We start from the raw sequence: 8,607 nt of genomic DNA on the forward strand, positions 1-8,607 counted from the left end.
GCAAAATTTTGGAGCATTAAAGGAAGAAAAAAATATTATAGCTCTACCGAAGACCTTTTTTATTTTGCTTTATTCTGACCCTCTTTCTGCTTGCATATGTACATCTATATGCTAGGGTTGTGGTCAAACTACAAAGGCTGTGAGGATGTGTGCATGTAGAGGGCTAAAGGCAAGAGCTACGTACCTCTTCATGTTCCCGTTCCGCAGTCAATTATATTTCAGATGTGATGGTCGATGTGGGCCTTTTCTCCTCTTAGAACCAGAAAAATATGATCTTCCTCGAATTAGCATCCTAATTTAGTTCAGTTTTGCAGGTTACAGTCGTGGCCAGGTCTCGATGTGTTGAACAGCAGTGTTGATTCTATTAAGCTATTGTGGTAAACAATAATGTTTTTCGTCTTGATTGAAAGCAATTCAGTAAGGTCAGATGGATAAATTAGGATAATTAAATGGTAGGTAGAAAAAGCGAGATATTTGCGCCCCTAATCTAAATCTCAAGAATATGGATGTTTCTATTACTCTGTCTATGTAAATAAAAAAGCATACATTCTCTTAAATACATTCTCTTTTGCATTTGCAACTTTGCATGTGTCTTGAAGACAACCTTAGGCTACTTAGAAACAATCTTTCACTTTAAACTTTACGTCATGTATGAAACATGATATTTTTTTGTTTCAGGGTCTTTTCTAAACATGTAACCGAGGTGTATACGTGAGCAGCCTCTAGATGCCACATGATCTGCGTTGAGATCCGGTTCTCGTCAATTGGATTTGTTGTCTTGACGTTGTCTTATCCATCACTAAGCGTACTTGGCGTGGGTCCTACGTGATTTGCAAGTGCATCTGACCGACTATTTGAATTCTAAAAGGTGGGTCCTACGTGATTTGAAAGTGTTGTTTGTGCTGATGTGGTTTGCTAACCTAACAATGATGGTAACAGTGGATTGCTAGATGTGACACGTGTCAACCAATGGATGCATGCTCACGTATACACCCGGTCACCAGGCTTCTTTAGTCAAAGGAAGACAACTTTGATTTCAAATGCATATTAAAGTTGTTTTTTGAAGTCGTCTGCTGCAATATAGGAATGAAGTGAAATCTTGGCATGCAGAGATAATTATTGGTTGTTGCTTCATGCATATGATGTAGAATTACATTTCATATTGATCTATCTTTTAGGCAAAGTATTTTTCTTGCAATATTATCTAGCCATCTCTTTTCATCGTGTGAATTTGCAGTGTGTTTTCTTTGCATATGCGGTAAAAGTTTCTATATTGTTTCCCGTGGCAACGCACGGGCATTTGTACTAGTTTAAAAGAAAAGACAGAAAAGTGTTAGTAGTAGTAACACTCTTTTTCTGGCAATTTTGCAGCATCCCTGTAAGTCTAAAAAAGAACACCAGACGTAATGAGATGAATTCAGAATAGCTTACCGTTTGAATAAGCAGAAATTTCATACATTTGGAAAAACACATTTTTTTTCTGTGAAGTGACCGACCAAGTAGCTTGTAATGGAGTAGATCCATGTAATTACCAATTCCAGTCCCCGCTCAGCCGCAAACCATTGTTTGTATTCCTGTTATTTCTCTCGTAAATGTGCTATACTTCTTCATCCTGCAGTAAAAGAGAATGGATCAATTAAATTGTATCCTCACATCACAACCCCAAAATTTAAATCATGCACATCCGCTCAGTCATCCGATCTCCTGAACTCTTGACACTACCACGAAGTTGCCTCGGGGTCGTCAAGAAAATGATGGGAGCCGATGGCAAGCAGCCTGCCAGGGCAAACGAACTGTGTGGCGGAGCGGATAGCAAGCTTACTTGACGACCAGATGGAGACAGTGCCATCAGAGGCAGAGAAGCTCCTCTATGTACTATGTGCCGAGGTTCTCCAGCTCTATCAGACTATCACGCCCTCCGAACGCTGTATGCCGACGGCCTTCGACTTCTGGGTCGATGTCGCGGCCATGGCCGGCCACCTGCGCATGGAGTGTCCGATTCAAATTGAGCCATGGCCGGCCATCTGACCCATGAATGCATATATACAGGAACGGTGGCATCCATGACCGATGCTCACCCTGGATCGCATGAAAATGGAAAGAAAAAAAGTACAATCCCATCTTTTAATATGGCATATCATACTAACTACGTCTAGGCTATTCATGAGGAATGTGCAAAAATCAGTATTAATATTCTTTTTGATGATGGGATGTTAAAATGAGGTACAGTTCTACCTTTTCGATGACAATACTGAACATGAACGCTGAAGTCGTTTTTCCAATTTAGAATTAGATCTGAAGTGAAATTAGATCTAGTTACAGAAAGTTTGCCTAAATGTGGGATATGAAACCAGCTCAATAATTTCAGTTGTAGTATTAAGCAATCTAAGAATACATCCCACCTCTCACCTCATGTGCTTAAACGATGTGTGTGGTTGGCACCTCAATGTCGTCCAAATGCAAAACGTGCCTAGTTCCCTTTGTTTCTGGAGCCTAGGCAAACACCACCATGAAAAAGAGAAAGGTCTTGCCAAGCTGCAACCTTTCATCTTGACAGGATGAAGCCGGAAGCACAAGAAATACCCAAAACCATGTAATCTGCAATGTCAGACTTCAGAAGTAACACCGGTAGCACCAGATTTAGAAATCGAGCAACATGACAATTGATCAACATCACATGGATGTAAGTGTTCACTACCTTAAGAAGTAAAACTAATTAATTTGGCTACCACTTCTACACGATGATATTGACTACAACCCTGAGGAGGTCACGAGAAACTCACGCATGGCTACGTGCTAAATAAGTGCACTGGTCTATCCATGGAAATTATCAAAAGATTACTGAATTGGGATTATGAAATTGTTGTTATAAAGTGATCCCTGATTCTCCCTTGTCAATAGTTTAACCTTCAATATGCTTAATAAGTGAAATCAATACGATGAAAATAGATTCAATATGCAAAGAGAAATTCCCATAAAGGATAATTTTAAAAGCATAGAGAAATTTCAGCAGCAGATTAATACATCGGTTATTCCCAAAATTTTCACCAATGCAAAAAAAAACTTACTGGTTTGAAATACAAGCTTACTGGTTTTTTCTCCACACTCTAGCTATGAATGGCACAAGAAAGTACTCACAACTTTGTGACGAATTCAGTATCACCCACATTCCATTGAGTAGAAAAAAGTAGCATCAGTCCGTGGTCGACGTACAGTACCTTACTTTGGTTATCGACACCCCTAGTGTGCGCCCGCTCTTCTTTTTCACCATTCCTCCTTCATGTCCTATGAAATTGACAACACAAGCATCACATAACAGCTCATGAGGAGGCCACATGAAACGTACACATATCTAGGTGATCACATGAGATGCATGCCATGGAGAAATAGATTCAAATTGGCGGAGAGCTGGTTCATGGCTTGAAAATGCACAAACGGAATCTGTCTCTTCTGCATTTTTTTCAAACAGATGACATGCATGAGGTTGTTGCCTGCTGGGTTGGTTGGGAAAGAGAGGCCGTGGATGCAGAGGAGGCGGGGAGGGAGTTGGAGAGCGTCATATGATCAAAGTGCGCCAACCTCTTATTGACCTCATCGTCGACCTCTTTTTGTATCATGGCCAACAGGTTGGAGTCGCAGACGGCGCGTCGATAGCCAGCAACTCCGGCCGGCGCCCCATCTCCTCGAAAAGCTGCCGCTAAGAGGGGAACCAAGCCACCATCATGCGCACCTCCCGGTGGTAGAGTTGCAGAGCAGGAGCGGAGGCCGGGAACCGGCTCAGAGCAGGAGTTCACATCAGGGGGAGCGGCGTAGGCAAGGGATTGGTACGGGTTCTTGGCATAGGTGGCTGGTAGTGGTGCCAAAGCTCTAGGGGTGGCGGCGCCAGTTCAAGGGTTACCGGGGAGGGCGAAGACCACCAGCCTCCTCTGTACCTCACCGCAACAATTCCTACACAGTGGCGAGTTCTCCGCCCCTGCTCGTGCGCGAGCACGAACATGGTGGCCGGCTGGCATGCGCGTACTTCCTTGCATCCTAAGCGTCGGAGGACCGGCAGGCGGTGGGAGGGGCTAGGATGGCCGGCAAGGTGGGTTGTACGAGACGGGGTGATTAGATCGAGAGGGAGATTAGTATTCCGGGAATGACGTATATGACCGGCAAGAAAATATTTCCTAATTATTTTTTGATTAGCATCCACAGGGCTACTTGCCTAGTTATTTTGTATCCTAGTCACCGTGAGGGAGAGGAGCACCAAGTCAGGAATAGAAAATATCATCTCATACCATAGCCTTTAGCGTGATTGAGCGTGATTGATGTTACCATAAATACCTTGAGCTCTAACTTGATCGGACGAAGCTGAGATAGGGAGAATAGATAGAGGGTCCGGATTGTTTTAATGACGACCACCAAAGTGCGTTGAGTATCAAACGACCAACTCCCATTTAATAGTAAAGATACAGGGTTCGCAAAGTTGGTTGAATTTTGGAGCTTTCCATTGATTGTCAAGGAACCCAAAATTCAAGGAGTATTATTGGATAATTTAGAGGATGCATGTTAGAGATATATTTCGTATAGGTATATAGGTAGTCTAGGATTTGTAATCTCTACCTACCATATCTTTAGGAGAGCTATCTTAGGCTCTAAGTCTGTACCACTATATATACTCGTTCGAGAGACTCAATACAACATCCATCATATTTCGCATATCACTCTATCGTTTCACATGGTATCAGAGGGTTTTGTTTCTCAACCTAGTTTCTAAACACGCTTCCGCCGTGCCGCCCCGGGCGATCTCTATGATCAGGGGTCGTGCATCTCTAGCGCACAGTTTTTGAGTTTTTTCCCAATTGTAGATTGGTTTTCTCTGAATTTTTTACCGATCGTAGATTGGTTTTTCCGTCGCCCGCTGCCGACTGTCAAGTGACCTGCGATCTGCTTCAATTTGTTCCGCTCGGAAAAGACTCCACGGTCATGCTAGATGTCCTCGTCGTGTCGGCCGCGCCCCATCTACATAATGCGCACATGCGCAATGTGTATACGTGATCTCTTGTGCTTCACGCATAGGTGATAACCCACAAGTATAGGGGATCGCAACAGTCTTCGAGGGAAGTAAAACCCAAATTTATTGATTCGACACAAGGGGAGGTAAAGAATACTTATAAGCCTTACCAACTGAGTTGTCAATTCAGCTGCACCTGGAAAAGCACTAGTAACAGGGGTGATGTGAAAGTAGCAATAATATGAGAGCAAGTAGTAATAGAGTAACACAGCAAGCAGTAATAGTAACACAGAGGCAATGGCACCAGTAAAATAGTTGATACTACTTCCAATGACATGTAGAACGAGTATATGATGATGAGAGATGGACCGGGGTTCCCAGCTATCTACACTAGTGGTAACTCTCCAATAACAAGTGTTGGGTGAACAAATTACAGTTGGGCAATTGATAGGATTGAAATAGCAGTAAGACAGAACATCAAGATTATTAATCATGTAGGCATGTTTTCCATATATAGTCATACGTGCTCGCAATGAGAAACTTGTACAACATCTTTTGTCCTACCAGCCGGTGGCAGCCGGGCCTCTAGGGAATCTACTGGGAAATTAAGGTACTCCTTTTAATAGAGCACCGGAGCAAAGCATTAACACTTGGTGAAAACATGTGATCCTCATACCTACGCCTTCCCCTCCAGCTTATCCCGAGCTTGTCGTCACTCTGGGGCCTCGGGTTTCGGACATAGACATGTGCAAACAACTTGTAGATACGATCTAAGCAATAAGTATAGAGCTTAAATCTAAGATCATGCCACTCGAGCCCTAGTGACAAACATTAAACACAACAAGATTGCAGCAACAATAACTTCATAAACTTTATAGATAGACTAATCATAATGTAACAATCCATCGGATCCCAACAAACACAACACCGATTACATCAGATGAATCTCAATCATGTAAGGCAGCTCATGAGATCATTGTATTAAAGTACATGGAGGAGAGAGTACCAACTAGCTACAGCTAGAACCCGTAGTCCATGGGGGAACTACTCACGGAGCATGATGGAGGCGATGGCGTTGATGGAGATGGCTTCCGGGGGCACTTCCCCGTCCCGGCAGGGTGCCGGAACAGAGACTTCTGTCCCCCGAAACGGAGTTTCGCGATGGCGGCGGCGCCCTAGAGCCTTTCTGGAGTTTCGTCAATTGGTATCGAAGATTTAGGTCAGGACGGCTTAAATAGGCGAAGAGGCGGAGTCGGAGGGGCCACGGGGGTCCCATACACTAGGGGGGCGCCCTCCCTGGGCCGCGCCGCCACCACGTGTGGGGCCCCCAGGGCTCCCCTCTGGTCCCTCTCTGGCTCTCTGGAAGCTTCCTGGAAAAATAAGGTTCTGTGCGTTGATTTCGTCCGATTTCGAGAATATTGCCCGAACAGCCTTTCTGGAACCAAAAACAGCAGAAAACAGGAACTGGCACTTCGGCATCTTGTTAATGGGTTAGTTCCGGAAAATGCATAAAAACATTATAAAGTGCGAGCAAAACATGTAAGTATTGTCATAAAACAAGCATGGAACATCAGAAATTATAGGTACGTTGGAGACGTATCAGCATCCCCAAGCTTAGTTCCCGCTCGCCCTCGAGTAGGTAAACGATAAAAAGAATAATTTCTGTAGTGACATGCTACTTACATAATCTTGATCATACTATTGTAAAGCATATGAGATGAATGCGAGTGACTCAAGGCAATGATCTATAGTTGCTAACAAATAGATAACATATAGCAAAACTTTTCATGAATAGTACTTTCAAGACAAGCATCAAAAGTCTCGCATAAGAGTTAACTCATAAAGCAATAAATTCAAAGTAAAGGCATTGAAGCAACACAGAGGAAGATTTAAGTTTCAGCAATTGCTTTCAACTTCCAACATGTATATCTCATGGATAATGGTCAACACAAAGTAATTTAATAAGTGCAATAAGCAAGTATGTAAGAATCAATGCACAGTTGACACAAGTGTTTGCTTCTAAGATGGAAGGAAGTAGGTAAACTGACTCAACATAAAGTAAAAGAAAGGCCCTTCGCAGAGGGAAGCAGGGATTAAATCATGTGCTAGAGCTTTTTAAGTTTTGAAATCATATAGAGAGCATAAAAGTAAAGTTTTGAGAGGTGTTTGTTGTTGTCAACGAATGGTAGTGGGCACTCTAACCCCTTGCCAAACAGACTTTCAAAGAGCGGCTCCCATGAAGGATGTTATCTCTACCAGACAAGGTAGATCATCCCTCTTCTCTTTTGTTTACACATGTATTTTAGTTTTATTTATGGTTGACACTCCTCCCAACCTTTTGCTTACACAAGCCATGGCTAACCGAATCCTCGGGTGCCTTCCAACATTCACATACCATGAAGGAGTGTCTATTTGCAAAATTAAGTTGCTTACCGATGAATCGGGGCAAAACATGTGAAGAGAATTATTAATGAAAGTTAATTAATTGGGGCTGGGAACCCCGCTGCCGACTCTTTTTGCAAAATTATTGGATAAGCGGATGAAGCCACTAGTCCATTGGTGAAAGCTGCCCAACATGATTGAAAGATAAAACACCACATACTTCCTCATGAGCTATAAAACATTGACACAAATAAGAGATAATAACTTTTGAATTGTTTAAAGGTAGCACATGAACTATTTACTTGGAATGGCAGAAAATACCACATAGTAGGTAGGTATGGTGGACACACATGGCATAGGTTTTGGCTCAAAGTTTTGGATGCACGAGAAGCATTCCCTCTCAGTACAAGGCTTTGGCTAGCAAGGTTGTTTGAAGCAAACACAAGTATGAACCGGTACAGCAAAACTCACATAAGAACATATTGCAAGCATTATAAAACTCTACACTGTCTTCCTTGTTGCCCAAACACTTTTACCAGAAAATATCTAGACCTTAGAGAGAGACCAATCATGCAAACCAATTTCAACAAGCTCTACAGTAATTCTCCACTAATAGGTTTAAACTACATGATGCAAGAGCTTAATCATGATCTACTTGAGAGCTCAAAACAATTGTCAAGTATCAAATTATCGAAGACAATATGAGGCATTTTTTGTTTCCAACCAAATAGCAATAAATGCAATAGCTTCCAACTTTTGTCATTGAACATTAAAAGTAAAACGAAGAACACAAGTGTTCATATGAAAAAGCGGAGCGTGTATCTCTCCCACACAAGGATTGCTAGGATCTGATCTTATTCAAACAAAAACAAAAAATAAAAGCACACAGACGCTCCAAGTAAAGAACATAAGATGTGACCGAATAAAAATATAGTTTCAATAGAAGAAACCTGATAAGTTGATGAAGAAGGGGATGCTTTGGGCATCCCCAAGCTTAGACGCTTGAGTCTTCTTGAAATATGCAGGGATGAACCACGGGGGCATCCCCAAGCTTAGACTTTTCACTCTTCTTGATCATATATCATCCTCCTCTCTTGACCCTTGAAAACTTCCTTCACACCAAACTTCTCATAAAATTCATTAGAGGGGTTAGTACTCAAAAAACTTTAATCCACTTTAGCCCTGTTGTGACACATTGCAAGAACTCAATAAAACATTAGCTACAGCTC

Source organism: Lolium rigidum, chromosome 1, assembly GCF_022539505.1.
Source record: "Lolium rigidum isolate FL_2022 chromosome 1, APGP_CSIRO_Lrig_0.1, whole genome shotgun sequence".
NCBI classification, from domain to species: domain Eukaryota; kingdom Viridiplantae; phylum Streptophyta; class Magnoliopsida; order Poales; family Poaceae; genus Lolium; species Lolium rigidum.